This window comes from Pan troglodytes, chromosome 6 (genome assembly GCF_028858775.2).
Source record: "Pan troglodytes isolate AG18354 chromosome 6, NHGRI_mPanTro3-v2.0_pri, whole genome shotgun sequence".
NCBI lineage: Eukaryota > Metazoa > Chordata > Mammalia > Primates > Hominidae > Pan > Pan troglodytes.
Genome location: NC_072404.2, coordinates 72,853,825 through 72,871,302, shown reverse-complemented (window position 1 = coordinate 72,871,302; position 17,478 = coordinate 72,853,825). Strand labels below are relative to the sequence as shown.

Here is a 17,478-nt window from a genome sequence, read left to right as displayed (position 1 = left end):
CCAAAACTTGCATCTTGAGAATATTCCTGTAAAGGCATCAACACAACCCCTTCACCTGCTACCACTGCACCCACAGGCAGAAGGATGTAGAAGTGCATAAAAAGTCACACTTCTCTGTCTTTTATCCCAGGAGAGAGTCAGGAACAGTGAGCTCCTACATAAAGATCAACATTTGTTTCTCCTTTCCCTCCTGCAAGTGCCTGTCTCTGCCAAAGATTTCAGTAATTTCTGCTGCAGCAATGGGAATAATGGCTGCACTGGCCTGCTTCTATCAAACCCAAGCAGAGCAGGGTCTGCAACTTTCCTTTGAAACAAGGGCTGACGGGAGGCGGAGGTTGCAGTGAGCCGAGGTTGTGCCACTGCACTCTAGCCTGGGTGATGACAGCAAAACTCCATCTCAAAAAAGAAAAAAAAAATAGAAATAAGGGCTGAATTCAGTTCTCATGAATGTCTCTAGGAGCCTTCAGGCATGATCCTGACCTCACATTAGAACCACAAGGGCACTTAATTAAAACAACATAGACGCTCCCATCCAGATCAACAGGCATAATCTGTGAGGAGGCATGGGTGATGGGATTTTTTTAAAACTGGCTATGTAATCCTAATTAGAAGTCTGAGCTAAGAGCCACTTAGCTAAGCATTGCCTCTCAAGCTTCAATGTGCATATAAATCATTTGTTATTCTGCGGCCTACTCTAAGTAATGAGTAGGTGAGTCCGTAAGTTAGCTTTTTTAGTATCGTCCTATTTCAATCAGCATATTTTTCTTCAGGTTTATCCATATTGTCAGACTGACTAAATAATACTTCATTGAGTATATATACAACATGTTTTCTTGATCCATTCAGCATTCAACAACATTTAGGTTGTTTTTATATCTTGGCAATTTTGAATAATGCTGCAAGTAACATGGGGATCCAAATACTCAAGATACTAATTTTATTTCTATGTATTATATATATACACAGAAGTGGGACTGATGTATTGTATGGTAGTTCTGTGGGGTTTTTTTCTAAATAATCTCCACACTGATTTTTATAATGACTACCAATTTATAACTCATTAACAGAGTACAGAATTTTTTTCACACCCTTTTCAAAACATTATATATTTTTCTTTTTTTTTGTATAAACTCTGGGAGCACAAGTGTAATTTTATTACATGAATAGATTGCAGTGGTGAAATTAGTGCTTTTAGGATATTCATTACCTGAGTAACATACATGTCTCATTTTTTTTATATTAGCCATCTTAACAAGTGTGAAGTGATAGCTCATCATGATTTTAATTTGCATTTGCCTGATGATTGGTCATGCTGAGCAGTTTTTCATATATCTGTTGGCCATTTCTATGTCTTTACTAAAAAAAATTATTCCTTTACCTATTTTTATTTTTTTATTTTTTGAGACAGAGTCTCACTCTGTTGCCCAGGCTGGAGTGCAGTGGCGTGATCTTGGCTCACTGCAACCTCCGTCTCCCAGGTTCAAGTGATTCTCTTGCCTCAGACTCCCGAGTAGCTGAGATTACAGGCGTGCACCACCACATCTGGATAATTTTTGTATTTTTAGTAGAGACAGGGTTTTGCCATATTGGCCAGGCTGGTCGTGAACTCCTGACCTCAAGTGATCTGCCCACCTCGGCCTCCCAAAGTGCTGGAATTACAGGCATGAGCAATGGCGTGATCTCAGCTCAACTGCAACCGCCGCCTCCCGGGTTCAAGTGATTCTCCTGCCTCAGCCTCCTGACTAGCCGGGGTTACAGGCACGTGCCATCACGCCTGGCTAATTTTTGTATTTTTAGTAGAGATGGGGTTTCACCATATTGGTCAGGCTGGTCTCAAACTCCTGACCTCGTGATCTGCCTGCTTTGGCCTCCCAAAGTGCTGGGATTACATGCGTGAGCCACCGTGCCCGGCCTCCTTTACCTATTTTTAAATCGGGTTATTATTATTATATTTATTATTGTTGTTTTCACCTTTGATTTGTATGAGTTATTTATATATTTTGGATATTAACCACTTAACAGATATATGGTTTGCAATTATTATCTCCCATTTTGTAATTTTTCTTGTTGTATTCTGTTTAGAAACTTTTAAGTTTGATGTAGTCCAAGTTGTTTATATTTGCTCTTGTTTTTGTACTTTTGTTACCATTTCCCAAAAAATTACCGTCAAGACCAATATAGAGGAGGTTTACCATATGTTTTCTTTTTGAATTTTAAAGGATTCATGTGTTTTATTTAAGTCTTTATTTTATGTTGAGTTAATTTTTGGGTATAATTTAAGAAAAATGGTCTAATGTCATGCTTTTGCTTGCAGATATCCATTTATTTAGCACCAAATATTGAAGAGACTATGCTTTCTGCATTGTGCATTCTTAGTACCCTTATTGAAGATTAACTGACCTAATATAAATAGGTTTTTTTCTGGGTCCTCTACCATGTTCCATAGGTTCTTTTGTCCACTTTTATGTGCATGGCATCACGTTTTTATTACTGTAGTCTTGAAATATAGTTTGAAATCAAAACTATAATGCCCTCAACTGTTTTCTTCTTTCTCAAGATTGCTTTAGCTATTCAAAGTCTGTTAGAGTTTCATATAAATTTTAAGCTTATATTTTCTATCACTGAAATAGGTCACTAGAATTTTGATAGGAAATTCATTGAATCTATAGATTGCTTTGGATAACATGAAAACTTTAACAGTATGTATTCTTCCAATCTATAAATGTGGCACAATTTTACATGTGTGTTCTCCAATTTTTATTAATATCTTTTATTTTTCATCATAAAGGTCTTTTATCTGGTTTAATTTCTAAGAAATTTATTATTTTGATGCTTTTTTAATTAATTTTTTTTTTTTTGGAGATGGAGTCTCGCTCTGTCACCCAGGCTGGAGTGCAGTGGTGTGATCTCGGCTCACTGCAACCTCCGCCTCCCAGGTTCAAGCAATTCTTCTGCCTCAGCCTCCCGAGTAGCTGGGACTACAGGTGCATGCTACCACGCATGGCTAATTTTTTTGTGTTTTAGTAGGGATGGGGTTTCACCATGTTGCCCAGGCTGGTCTCGAACTGCTGAGCTCAGGCAATCTGCCCACTTCGACATCCCAAAGTGCTAGGATTACAGGCATGAGCCACCGCACCCAGCCTTGATACTATTTTAAATGAGATTATTTTTTTCTTTTTTATTGGATAGTTTGTTGTTAGTGTATGAAAACAATTGATATTTGTATGCCAATTTTATATTCTGCTAATTTACTGCATGCATTTATTATGTTAAACAGCTTTTTGGTGTACTATTTATTGTGTTGTTTTTTTTTTTTTGAGATGGAGTTTCGCTCTTGTTGCCCAGGCTGGAGTGTAATGGCGTGATCTTGGCTCCCGGCAACCTCTGCCTTCGGGGTTCAAGCGATTCTCCTACCTCAGCCTCTCAAGTCGCTGGGATTACAGGCATGCACCAATATGACCAGCTAATTTTGTATTTTTAGTAGAGATAGGGTTTCTCCATATTGGTCAGGCTGGTCTCGAACTCCCAATCCCAGCTGATCCACCCGCCTCGGCCTCCCAAAGTGCTGGGATTACAGGCGTGAGCCACTGCGCCAGCTATTTATTGTTTTCTATATATAAGAGTATGTCATCTACAAACAGTGACATTTTTCTTTTTTTTTTTATTTCAGATGGCTTTTTTCATTTTATTGCCACATTGTTATACTTAGGATTTTCAGTAATATGTTAAAATAGAAGTATTTGAATTAGACATAATGTAGTCTTCTTGTAAATCCTTTCTTATTTTGAGCAGACTTTGCTTTCAGAACTTTGTTTTGTAGGGCAGATACCAGGGCAGGGTTCTGCAGTTGGGTTCACATAAGGTAGGCCTGTTACAAGATGTGTAGATGAGTGTGGCTCCTTCTGAGTACCTGGGAGGGTTTCCTCGGGTCTCTGTGTAGGTTCCCAAGTAGGCAGGACTGTCCATGAACTGTGGCTAAGATGGCTACAACTGAGTCACAGACCTGCTTCAGAGGTCACAGTAAAGACTAAAGGCCAAGTTCTGTAGGCCTGCCTCCATGACCATGACTGAGTGTCCTGAGGTCTCTGGGAAGGACTGCTTCTAAACTGTGGCTAGAAGGCATCAGAGATGATTACAGAGTCACTTCAGAATATTCAATGTGACTGAGTTGAGTGAGTCATTTTCTGGTCTGTAACCAAGATCAGGAGCCCTCAAGTTTGCCACCTGAATGAGGGCCTGCCTTCCCAATACAGCCCTCCTCAGTCTTGGGCTTTTGCAGGGCATCACAATACTCTCCCTGCATCCCAAAACTCTCATAAAGGCACTTTTGTCCATGGATGGCAGCAAAATTATTGTTGCTCTGGCAGGATAAACAAGAGTGACCCCCCCTATTTCCACATTCCTGCTGATGTCACTCTCCCAATATGGTTTCACTTTCTATTTTTCTGTCTTTCAAATTTGTCTGTAATTTTAGATTCAAAGGTTCAGAACAATATACTGTAATTTACATGTTATGTAAGAAGTTAATTAGCTACTAGGCACTCCTTATTTATTAGAATGTTCATTTGTAAGTTTTGTAGTAGCCAAAAATACATCAAGATTTTCATTTTCTCAACCTATATCGAAATTATTATATAATTTATTCCAAAATTTTTATTTTATATATCAGTGACTCATGTTTTCAACATACACATTTTTACTTTATTTAGAAGTCTAAGGCTTTTTTTTTTTTTTTTTTTTTGCTTCTAAAGACTGGATTGCAGACTTTTAATTTTGTGTAAAAATAGCATCAGTATATTAATAGTAAGAAATTATCTTTACTGTCTTTAAATGCTTATTAAAATTTTCTTATTAGAGCATTTTCTTATTGACTGTAGTGCATTTTCTGTAAAATTTTACTGCCAAAGCAGGATTTAGACTATGATATAGCTGTTAAGTGCTGCTGTCATTTCCTGTGCTCAAAATAAAGTTGTTTCTTGACCGGGCATGGTGGCTCATGCCTGTATTCCCAGCACTTTGGGAGGCCGAGGCGGGTGGATCACCTGAGGTCAGGAGTTCAAGACCAGCCTGGCCAACTTGGTGAAACCCCCATCTCTACTAAAAATACAAAAATTAGCCGGGCATGGTGGTGGGCACCTGTAATCCCAGCTACGTGGGAGGCTGAGGCAGGAGAATCACTTGAACCTGGGAGGCGGAGGTTGCAGTGAGCTGAGATTGTGCCATGGCACTCCAGCCTGGGCGACGGAGTGAGACTCCATCTCAAAAAAAGATAAATAGGCCGGGCGCGGTGGCTCACGCTTGTTATCACAGCACTTTGGGAGGCCGAGGTGGGCAGATCAAGAGGTCAGGAGATCGAGACCATCCTAGCTAACACGGTGAAACCCCGTCTCTACTAAAAATACAAAAAATTAGCCGGGCGTGGTGGCGGACGCCTGTAGTCCCACCTACTCTGGAGGCTGAGGCAGGAGAATGCCATGAACCCGGGAGGCAGAGCTTTCAGTGAGCCGAGATTGCACCACTGCACTCCAGCCTGGGCAACAGAGCAAGACTCTGTCTCAAAACAAAAAAAAAAAGATAAATAAAATAAAATAAAGTTGTTTCTTAACTATACCTGTCTGCTATTCTCCTGTAGCAACCAGGGATGATTGGTTTCATACATGTTAAAATAAATAAATAAATCAAGAATAAAAAGGACCAGGTGCGGTGGCTATCATGCCTGTAATCCCAGCAAATTGGGAGGCCGAGGCAGGTGGATCACTTGAGGTCAGGAGTTTGAGACCAGCCTAGTCAGCATGGTAAAAGCACATCTCTACTAAAAATACAAAAATTGGCCAGGCGTGGTGGCACACACCTGTAATCCCAGCTACTTGGGAGGCTGCGGCAGGTGTATGGCTTGAAACCAGGAGGCGGCAGTTGCAGTGAGCTGAGATCCTGCCCCTGCACTCCAGCCTGGGTGACAGAGTTAAGACTCTGTCTCACAAAAAAAGTATAAAAAAGAAAAAAAATTACTGCCATATGGTAGACACCAATTATTGCAAATGTGTCCACTCCAGAAGTGCACAAGCACATTTGAACACTGTAGTTATCTAGCAAAATTATTTCTTAATAGTACATCAATGTAGCCTACAGAATTTTATGGGTAAATGTTTCTCTTATTTTTGTTGTACAATTCATATTACTGGGTTTCTCTTTTAGGGTAGATTCCTTGACATCAGTTTATTGTGGTTTTGGTTTTACTTATGCATTATAGCTTTGGATGACAATTTGCAACTCTATATATGCACTTTAAGTCAATGTGGGGCTTAATTAGAAAATGAATCCACCAGATGGCTGTCATTCTTAAATTACACATATGAATGTGCATGTTGTCTATAAATATGACCCCAACTTTGTTCATAGCTTATCTTATATATTTTTTCTTGGCTGATCTTTTATGTTTTTTTATCTTGTCTAGGTGAGTAGTCAGGAAAATAATCTTAGTTTTACTGTGTGTTTGTTGATGAATTTGTATTTTCTCTATGTGAAACAATTTTGTGATTTGAAGGTAATTTTTGGATAGCTTTGTAACTCTGATTTTTTTAGTTATCCTTTAAGAAAAATATTGTGGTAAAGAACATAACATCGAATTTACCATCTTAAATCTTTTTTTTTTGAAACGGAGTCTTGCTCTGTCGCCCAGGCTGGAGTGCAGTGGTGCAATTTTGGCTCACTGCAACCTCCACCTCCTGGGTTCAAGCAATTCTCCTGCCGCAGCCTCCTCAGTAGCTGAGATTACAGTGTGCACCACCATGCCCAGCTAATTTTTTTGTATTTTTAGTAGAGACAGGGTTTCACCATGTTGGTCAGGCTGGTCTCAAACTCCCCACCTCAGGCAATCCAACTGCCTCGGCCTCAATCTTTTTAAGTGTATGTTTCAGTTGTGTTATGTATAGTCACATTTTAATGCAAAAGACCTCTAGAATGTTTACATCTTGCAACACTAAAACTCAATACCCCTTATATAACAACTGCCTATTTCACCTTTTCTCTACCCCTTGACTAATGCCATTCTACTTTATGTTTCTATTTGACTACTTAAGATATTTCATAAAAATGAAATCATATGCTATCTGTCACTTTGTTACTGGCTTATTTCAGTTAACATTCTCAAGATTTATTCTTAGAGAATGTGACCAAATTTCCTTTTTAAAGGCTGAATAACGCTATTGTGTGTATATGTGTGTGTATACATATGTTGTGTGTATATATATATATATACCCACTATAGTGCACATATATGTGTGTATATATATTTGGCATATATATAGATAGATAGATAGATATACACCACATTTTTTTAATTGCTCATTAGGGACATCTGGGTTGCTTCTACCTTTTGGATTTTGTAAACATTGCTATAATAAACAAATATTGTGTGTGTGCAGATATCTCTTCCAGGTTATGTGTGTTATATTTTGGATGTATACTTAGATGTGGAATTGCTGGATACTATGACAATTCCATTTTTAATTTTTTGAAAAACTTCCATATTGTTTTTTATACTGGCAGAGTCATATTTTCCCAGCAGCAGTTTACAAATTTTCTCTCTCATGTCTCCACGTTCTTGACAGATTTTTTTTGTAGTCATTATTCTAATTGGTGTGAGATAATATCTCATCGTATTCTGCTTTGCATTTTTGTAAATCATCCTTTCAAATGCTTATTGGCCATTTGTATATTTTTCGAGAAATATCAGTTCAATTTTGTTCTCATTTTTAATTTTGTTCTTCACTTTTTTGTTGTTGAGTTTTAGGAACTGTTTATATATTTTTGATACTAACACCAATCAAATATGTGATTTGCAAATATTTTTACCTTTTTCTACTTCACCATTTCCTTTGACGTGTAGAAATTTGGAATTTGATATACTCCCATTTTTCCGTTCTTTGTTATTTATACATTTAATTCCATACATAAGAAAGCGCCAAGACTGATGTCATTATATTTTCTCCTATACTTTTTCTAAGAATTTCATTAGTTATGTTTTTTACGTTTAGTTAATCCCTTTAAAAGATTGTTTTGTATCTGGAGAAAGGAAAGGATCCAACTTTGTGGTGTTTTTAATGAAGATATTCAGTTTTCAACATTATTTGTTAAAGACATTCTTCTTTCCCCATTGGATGATCATGGCTACATTGTGGAAGTTCATTTAATCATATGTAAAAGGGTTTGCCTCTGGGCTTTCTGTTCTGTTCCCTTATATAATTATCTGTCTTTATGTCAGTACTACATTGTTTTTATATCTGTAGCTTTGTTATATGTTTTGAAATCAGGAAGTGTAATGCCTCTTTGTTCTTGTTTTTTGGGAATGCGTGCCTAGTCATTGTCCCTAACAGAAATTTTAGGATTCTGAAAATACTTCTGCAAAAAAGTACCATTGGGGTTTTGATATATATAAAATTGAAGTTGTACATAACTCTTGGTAGTATTAAAGTCTTAAAAATATTAAATTATTTTACCCTTGAACAAAAATATGTTCAAGCGTGTGTTTAAATAATTCCAAGTAATTTAGGATTTGCCACTTTTTCTTCTTTAATGTCTAGTTTCATTTTATTTTGGTCAGAGAAGATATATTTCATGATTTCAATCTTTTACAATTTTGTATGTCTTATTATGTATCCTAACAGAATTTGCCATGTGCGATTGAGAATACTGTGTATTCTGCCAGTTTTGACTGAAGAGTTTTGTACATGTTTATTAGGTCTATTTGCCTATAATGTTCAAGTTTTCTGTTTTTTTAATTGACCTTATATTTGATTTTTCTATTCATTATTGAAAGTGGGGTCTGGTCTAGAAGTACACAATTATTGTGTTGCTGTGTATTTCTTGCTTCATTTCTGTCAATATTTGGTGTAATATACACACAAAAATATGTAAATTTATATAACTGTTACAGATTCCTGGTAAATAGATTTTTTTTATTTTTTAATTTTGTGGGTACATATTAAGTGTATATATTAATGTGTTTCTTGAGTTTTTTTTTTTACAGGCCTAAAGTGTTTAATAATGACACCAGGGTAAATGAGGTATACATCACCTCCAGCATGTACTATTTTTTTGTATCATGAATATTCCAATTATACTTTTTTAGTTATTTTGAAATGTACAATAAGTTATTACTGACTGTAGTCACACTGTTGTGCTATCAAATACTAGATCTTATTCATTCTAATTACAATTTTGTACTCATTAATCATCCCTCCTCACTACCCTTCTCTGCCTCTGATAACTATAATCTACTCTTCATCTTCATGAGTTCAGTTGTTTTAATTCTTAGATCCCACAAATAAGTGAGAACATGCAGTTTTTGTCTTCCTGTACCTGGCTTATTTTACTTAATATCCTCCAATTCCATCCACTTTGTTGCAAATGACAGAATCTCATTTTTTATGGCTAAGTTGTACTTATTGTGTGTGTGTATGTAGTACATTTTCTTTATTCATTTCTCTGTTGATGCATACTTAAGTAGATCCCAAAACTTTGCTATTGGTAATAGTGCTGCAATAAACATGGGAGGCCAGATATCTATTCAATATACTAATTATTTTTATTTTTTGGTATGTATACCTAGAAGTGTGAATGCTGGATCATATGGTAGTCCTATTTTTAGTTCTTTAAGGAACCTCCATACTGTACTTCATAGTCACTGTATTAATTTATATTCCCAGAAACAGTGTATGAGAGTTCACTTTTCTTCACACTTTCAGCAACATGTATTATTGCCTGTCTTTTGGGGAAAAGTCATTTTAGCTGGAGTGAGATGATATCTCATTGTAGTTTTGATTTGCATTTCCCTGACAATCAGTGATACTGAGCACCTTTTTATATACCTGTTTGTCATTTATATGTCTTCTTTTGAGAAACAATTATTTTATCCAATCTTAATGGGATTAATGCATTTTTTTCATAGCATTTTTAAGTACCTTATATATTCCTGTTATTAGTCTCTAGTCATATAGATACTATGCAAATAGCTTTCCCATACTGTGGGTGGTCTCTTCACTTTGTTGATTGTTTTTTTTGCAGTGCAGAAGCTTTTTAACTTGCTGTAATCCTGTTTGTTCCTTTTTTTTTTTTTTTTTTTTTTTGAGACAGAATTTTGCTCTTGTTGCCCAGGCTGGAGTGCAATGGCGCAATCTCAGCTCACCACAACCTCCGCCTCCCAGGTTCAAGTGATTCTGCTTCCTCAGCCTCCCAGGTAGCTGGGATTACAGGCATGTGCCACCATGCCCAGTTAATTTTTTTATTTTTAGCAGAGATGGGGTTTTACCATGTTGGCCAGGCTGGTCTTGAACTCCTGACCTCAGGTGATCCACCCACCTCAGCCTCCCAAAGTACTAGGATTAAAGGCATGAACCAGCACGCCCAGCCCTGTCTGTTCATTTTTGCTTGGTTGCCTGTACTTGTGAGGTACTACTCAAGAAATTTTTGCTCAGTCCAGTGTCCTGGAGAGGTTCCCCAGTTTTTTGGGATTTTTTAGTAGCTTCATAGTTTCAGGTCTTAGATGTAAGTCTTTAGCCCATTTTGCTTTTATTTTTGTATATGCTAAGAAATAGAGATCTAGTTTTATTTTTCTGCATATGGATATTTAGTTTCCTCAGCATCATTTATTGACAAGACTGTCCCTTTTTGCCAATGTATGTTCTTGGCACCTTTGTTGAAAATAGGTTCACTGTAGATATACAAATTTTTTTCTGAGTTCTCTATTCTGTTCTATTGGTCTATGTGTCTGATTTTATACCAGAACCATGCTGTTTGGGTTACTATAGTTCTGTAGTATAATTTGAAGTCAGGTAATGTAATTTCTGATTTGTCCTTTTGCTCATGATGGCTTTAGCTGTTCTGGGTCTATTGTTGTTCAATATAAATTTTGGAATCTTTTTTTCTATTTCTGTGAAAAATGTCATGGTATTTTGATATGAATTGCATCAAATCTCTAGATTGCTTTGGGTAATAGGAACATTTTAACAGTATTGCTTCTTCCAGTCCATAAAAGTAGAATATCTTTCCATTCTTCTGTTTTATAGTTTTCATTATAGAGATCTTCTTGTTTCTTTGGTTTAGTTTATTCTTGGGCATTTCTTTCTATTTGTTGCTATTGTAAATGGGATGACATGCTTGATTTCTTTTTCAGATTGTTCACTGTTGGCATTTAGAAATGCTACTAATTGTTTTTGAGATGGAGTTTTTATTATTATTATTATTGTTATTTTGAGATGGAGTCTTGCTCTGTCACCCAGGCTGGAGTGCAGTGGTGCGATCTCAGCTCACTGCAGCCTCTGCCTCTTGGGTTCAAGCAATTCTTCTTCCTCAGCCTCCCAAGTAGCTGAGATTATAGGTGTCTGCCACCACACCCAGCTAGTTTTTGAATTTTTCGTAGAGGTGGGGTTTTGCCATATTGGCGAGGCTGGTCTCGAACTCCAACCTCAAGTGATCCGCCCCCTTTGGCCTCCCAAAGTGCTGGGATTACAGACTTGAGTCACCGTGCCTAGCCACAATGCTACTACATTTTGTATGTTGATTTTGTGTGCTGCAGTTTTACTAAATTTTTTTGTTAGTTCTAATAGTTTGTTTTGATGGAGACTAGGTTTTCCAAATATAAGATTATATCATCTGCACGCAATATTACTTTGACTTCTTTCTTCCTTATTTGAATGCCCTTTCCTTCTCTTGTGCGATTGCTGTAGCTACAACTTCCCTGACTATGTTGAATTAGAGTGGTAAAAGTAAGCATCTTTCTTTTGTTCCAAATCTTAGAGGAAAGACTTTCAGTTTCTCCCCACTTAATGTAATTGAGACGTGGTTCTATCATATATGGCTTTTGTCATGGTGAAGTGTGTTCTTTCTATACCCAGTGTTTTTAGGGTTTTCTTATGAATCAATGTTAAATTTTATCACGTGTATTTTAAGCATTACTTAAAATGTTCATAAGGATTTGTCTTTGGTTATGTTCATATAATGTATCACATTGATTGATTTGTGTATGTTGAACCATCTTTTTATCCCTCGAATAAATTCCAATTGGTCATGATGAATGATCTTTTTATTTATTTGTTTATTTTTTTTTTTACTTTAAAAATGGTTTTATTTTATGTGCAAATAATGAACAGATATTGTACCCATAAATTCTACTTTACAAAAACAGGAGTTTTTTTTTTTAAAAAGAAAACCAGATAATAACTTTTAGAAGGCACTGGGATTCCTCTGCTTCTAGATCATTGCTAGACTAGAAAAATAAGGTTTGTTCTACCAGGAATCACAAGTTAGAACTGAGTATCCTCCAAAGTGGAAAGTCTAGAGTGTAGTGCCATTTATTCAGTTCTCATCCCCAACTTCCACAACTACCTATCAGAACGGTTAAATCAGGTCAAAACAGTCCAGCATAATTAGACTTCATCAAACAATGCCGTTATGCTTTTCTAAGATGCAAATAAACCAGAACAGGATATACTAAAATCAAAATAATATTTGACACTGTCATACAAATTGTTAGTTCCTTATCCGCCCCCCACTTTTTTTTTTTTTTTTTTTTGAGACAAAGTCTCACTCTGTCGCCCTGGCTGGAGTGCAATGGGGTGATCTCGGCTAACTGCGACATCCGCCTCCTGGGTTCAAGAGATTCTCCTGCCTCAGCCTCCAGAGTAGCTGGGATTACAGGTGCCCACCACTGCGCCTGGCTAATTTTTTGTATTTTTAGTAGAGACGGGGTTTTACCATGTTGGCCGGGCTGATTTCGAACTCCTGCTCAGGTGATCTGCCCGCCTCTGTCTCCCAAAGTGCTGGGATTACAGGCGTGAGCCACAGTGCCCAGCCATATCCCCACTTTTATAACATTAATAAAGGGAATATTTTACTGCAAAGAATATTTTATTTTATACATCACTAGCCATGAATTTTTGCCATTAGTGATTACACAAATGCCGCCTAGTGCCACTGTCCAAATGGCAGAACTATTTTATGTCTACAATTCACTTCTATAGTTGTAAGTAGAATTTTCATGGTTTACATAAATACATCTATCAGTGAAGATTTAACACTGGAATGCAATCTAACATCCGTAATATCTGATGTTTTGTAGATAGCAATGTAGGAAAGATATATTTTAATCACTTTTCATTTAAGTGATCTTATGTAAAAAATAAACCAATTTAAGTGACCTTATGTAAGTGACCTTATTTGTGATCTTATGTAAAAAAGAAACCATTTAAGTGACCTTATGTAAAAAATAAACCAATATCCATTTTCAAATGTATATAAATGGTTACAGAGATTTTTAAGAAGCATCTTTCATGTCCACATCCTCTTGTAACTGCTGTACCATTTTCTCTTCCAGCTGCTTCCCTTTGCCTGCAAGCCTCAGATAAGATGGATGTTTTGATTGACTTCTTTGATGTCCTGAACTTTCTGTAGCTCTTTCTTTTTCTTCAATCTGTTCATTATAAATTTAGCTCGGTGTTTCTGTTTGATCATCTCTTTAACTCACTTTATTGCATCAATAGTTTTATTGCATAGCTCTCGCTGGTATTTGATAGGTTCATTTCTACGTTTTTCAAATTCAAATGAACTATCCACTGTAAGCTCTTTACCAGCTGCTTTCTGGATGGAATGCTTTGGTCCACCTAACTTTGCGAGGATTGCACTTCTTTTTAAAGTTTTTATGACATTTAGATTTACGAAATCTGAACACCTTGCAATCATTGCGGATGAACATCATGCCATGGCCAGGGTAGGTGGGCCCCAAACAGAAATAACATATCTCGACATGCATGTCAAACCCGCGGGTCCCTACGGACCGAATGCCAAGCTTGAGAGGAAGTTGAATGATGTTTTTAATGTGTTGTTGAATTTGGTTTTCTAGTATTCTCTTAAGGATTTTTACAATGATGTTTATCAGAGATATTGGCCTCAGAGATATAAGTCAGTTTTCCCTGCTCTTGCACAGCCTTTCTCACCTGTCACTATGTAAGATGTGCCTGCTTCCTTTTCTGCTGTGATTGTAAGTTTCATGAGGCCTTCCCGGCCATGCTGAACTATGAGTCAATTAAACCTCCTTTGTTTATAAATTTCCCAGTCTTGGCCGGGCGCGGTGCCTCACGCCTGTAATCCTAGCACTTTAGGAGGCTGAGGTGGATGGATTACCTGAAGTCAGAAGTTTGAGTCCAGCCTGGCCGACATGGCGAAATCCCATCTCTACTAAAAATACAAAAATTAGTCAGGCATGGTAGCGGGTGCCTGTAATCCCAGCTACTCAGGAGGCTGAGACAGGAGAATCACTTGAACCTGGGCGGTGGAGGTTGCAGTAAGCCAAGATTACACCACTTCACCCCAGCCTGGGCTAAAGAGCGAAACTCCGTCTCAAGAAAAAAAAAAATTACCCAGTCTTGGGTAGTATGTTTTTTGTTTGTTTGCTTTGTTTTTGAGATAGGGCCTTTCTCTGTCACCCTGGATGGAGGGCAGTGGCATGATCTTGGCTCACTGCAACCTCTGCCTCCCAGGTTCAAGTGATTCTCCTGCCTCAGTCTCCTGAGTAGCTGGGACTACAGGTGTATGCCACCATGCCCATCTAATTTTTGTATTTTTAGTAGCGACAGGGTTTTGTCATGTTGGCCAGGCTGGTCTCGAACTTCTGACCTCGGGTGATCCACCTGCCTGATCCTCCCAAAGTGCTGGGATTACAGGCATGAGCTACTGTGCCTGGCCTCAGGTAGTATCTTTATAGCAGTGTGAAAATGAACTAATACAGGAAATTGGTACTGCATAGAGTAGGGTACTGCTATAAGGATACTTGAAAATGTTGAGATGACTATGGAACTGGGTAGTGGGCAGAGGTTGTAGGAATTTGGAGAGCTCAGAAGAAGACAGGAAGATGTGGGACAGTTTGGAGCTTCCTAGAGACTTGTTGAATGATTTTGACCAAAATGCTGATAGTGATGTAAACAATGAAGTCCAGGCTGAGGTGGTCTCAGATGGAGATGAGGAACTTATTGGGACCTAGAGTAAAGATCACTCCTGCTATGTTTTAGCAAAGAGGCTGGTGGTATTTTGCCCCTGCCCTAGAGATGGTGTGAAACTTCGAACTTCAGAGAGATGATTTAGGATATCTGGTGGGAGACATTTCTAAGCATCAAAGCATTCAAGATGTGACCTGGGTTATTCTGAAAGCATTCAGTTTTATGCATTCACAAGGAGCTCATTTAAAATCGGAACTTCCCAGCACTTTGAGAGGCTGAGGCAGGCGGATCACCTGAGGTCAGGAGTTCGAGACCAGCCTGGCCAACTTGGCGAAACTCCGTCTCCACTAAAAATACAAAAATTGGCCTGGGCACAATGGCTCACGCCTGTAATCCCAGCACTTTGGGAGGCCAAGGCAAGCGGATCACAAGGTCAGGAGATTGAGATTATCCTGGCTAACACTGTGAAACCCCATCTCTACTAAAAATACAAAAAAAATTAGCTGGATGTGGTGGCGAGCGCCTGTAGTCCCAGCTACTCGGGAGGCTGAGGCAGGAGAATTGCTTGAACCCAGGAGGTGGAGGTTGCAGTGAGCCGAGATGGCAGAAATGCCTAGCTGTCTAGGCAGAAGTTCACTGCAGAGGTGGACCCCTCATAGCAAACCTCTGCTAGGGCAGTGTGGAAGGGAAGTTTGGGGTTGGAGCCCTCATACAGAGTCAGCACTGGAGTACTGCCTAGTGGAGCTGTGAAAAGAGGGCCACCATCCTCCAGACCCTAGAATGCTAGATCCACCAACAGCTTGCACCACGCACCTCAAAAAGCCAAAGACACTTAATGCCAGCCTGTGAAAGTAGCCAGGGGGCAAGGGCTGTACCCTGTGAAACCACAGGAGTGAAGCTCCCCAAGGCTGTGGGAGCCCACCTCTTCTTTCCTCAGTGTGACCTGGATGTGAGACACGAAGTCAAAGGAGATTATTTCAGTGCTTTAAGATTTAATGACTGCCCCACTGGATTTCAGACTTACGTGTGGCCTGTAGCCCCTTTGTTTTAGCCAATTTCTCCCATTTGGAATGGGAGCATTTATCCAGTGCCTGTACCTCCATTGTATCTTGGAAGTAACTAACTGGCTTTTAATTTTACAGGCTGCTGGGCAGAAAAGACTTTCCTTTTCTCGAATGAGACTTTGGACTTGGACTTTTGGGTTAATGCTGGAATAAATTAAGACTTTGGGGAACTGTTGTGAAGGCATGATTTGTTTTAAAATGTCAAAGAGACATGAGATTTGGGAGAGGCCAGGAGTGGAAGGATATAGTTAGGCTTTGCGTCCCCACTCATATCTCATCTTGAATTGTAATCCCCAGGTGTTTACGAAGAGACCTTGTGGGAAGTGATTTGATTATGGGGTGGTTTCCCCCATGCTGTTCCTGTGATAGTGAGTGAATGCTCATGAGACCTGATGGTCTTATAAGGCAGTTTTCCCTGTTCTTCCATGCTCTAGCTCACCTGCTGCTGTGTAAGACATGCCTACTTCTGCTTTCACCATGTTTACAAGTTTCCTGAGACCTCCCCAGCCATGCAGAACCGTAAGTCAATTAAACCTCCTTTGTTTACAAATTACCCAGTCTTGGTTAGTATTTTTATAACATTGTGGGAATGGACTAATACTGTCTGTTTTGTTAAAAGACTAAGTTTCAATTGGGAGCCAAGATGACTGACTAGACACAGCCAGGGGAAACAACTGACAAGACACTGAGACATTGAAATTTCCGTCCCATTCTGAGCCTATCTTCAGATGAAATGCGTTGCAAGTGGGCAGAGGGAGGACACAGATGCTGGAAACCCTTCATGGTGTACCAAGTACTAGGAACTTAAGTCCACTTTTTCTGAGCCCCGCAAAACATCAGAACTTGCTCAGGGATTGCCATCATTGTGATCTAGACTACCAGGGTTTTTTGTGATTTTTTTTTTTTTTTTTTTTTTTTTTTTTTGAGACGGAGTCTTACTCTGTCACCCAGGCTGGAGTGCAGTGGCGTGATCTCAGCTCACTGCAACCTCCGCCTCCTGGGTTCAAGCAATTCTCCTGCCTCAACCTCCTGAGTAGCTGGGATTACAGGCATGTGCCAGCACGTCCGGCTCATTTTTGTATTTTTAGTAGAGATGGGGTTTCACCATGTTGGTCAGGCTGGTCTCGAACTCCTGACCTCGTGATCCACCCGCCTTGGCCTCCTAAACTGCTGGGATTACAGGCGTGAGCCACCGTGCCCCGCCTAGACTGCCTTTTATATTTACTTAAAATTCCAGAGCACTTTAGCCTGAGGGGCTAGCCACAACTCAGGTACCAAGTGCTGGGATAAATAATTTTCTTCTGTCTGGGGATGATCAAAGTGCTCCCGCCATGGGCAATGGCCAAATTCTGCCTTGGATTACTTCCTACTAAGACAGGGCAGCACTGAGTTTCAATGCAAAGTTCAACAATCCCTTGCTGTCC

At 38.8% G+C, this 17,478-nt stretch overlaps 1 long non-coding RNA gene and 1 pseudogene across 1 annotated transcript in view; one reads left to right on the top strand and one right to left on the bottom strand.

Moving 5' to 3' along the window:
• LOC134810430 (uncharacterized) overlaps window positions 1-16,964 on the top strand; it is a 69,543-nt gene extending 52,579 nt beyond the window's left edge. The window contains exon 5 of the long non-coding RNA XR_010158456.1: window positions 16,489-16,964. This is a non-coding gene — a long non-coding RNA (uncharacterized LOC134810430). The remainder of the gene's footprint in view (window positions 1-16,488) is intronic.
• LOC739093 (probable ribosome biogenesis protein RLP24) lies at window positions 13,304-13,807 on the bottom strand (annotated as a pseudogene).
• Window positions 16,965-17,478: the final 514 nt, after the last annotated feature.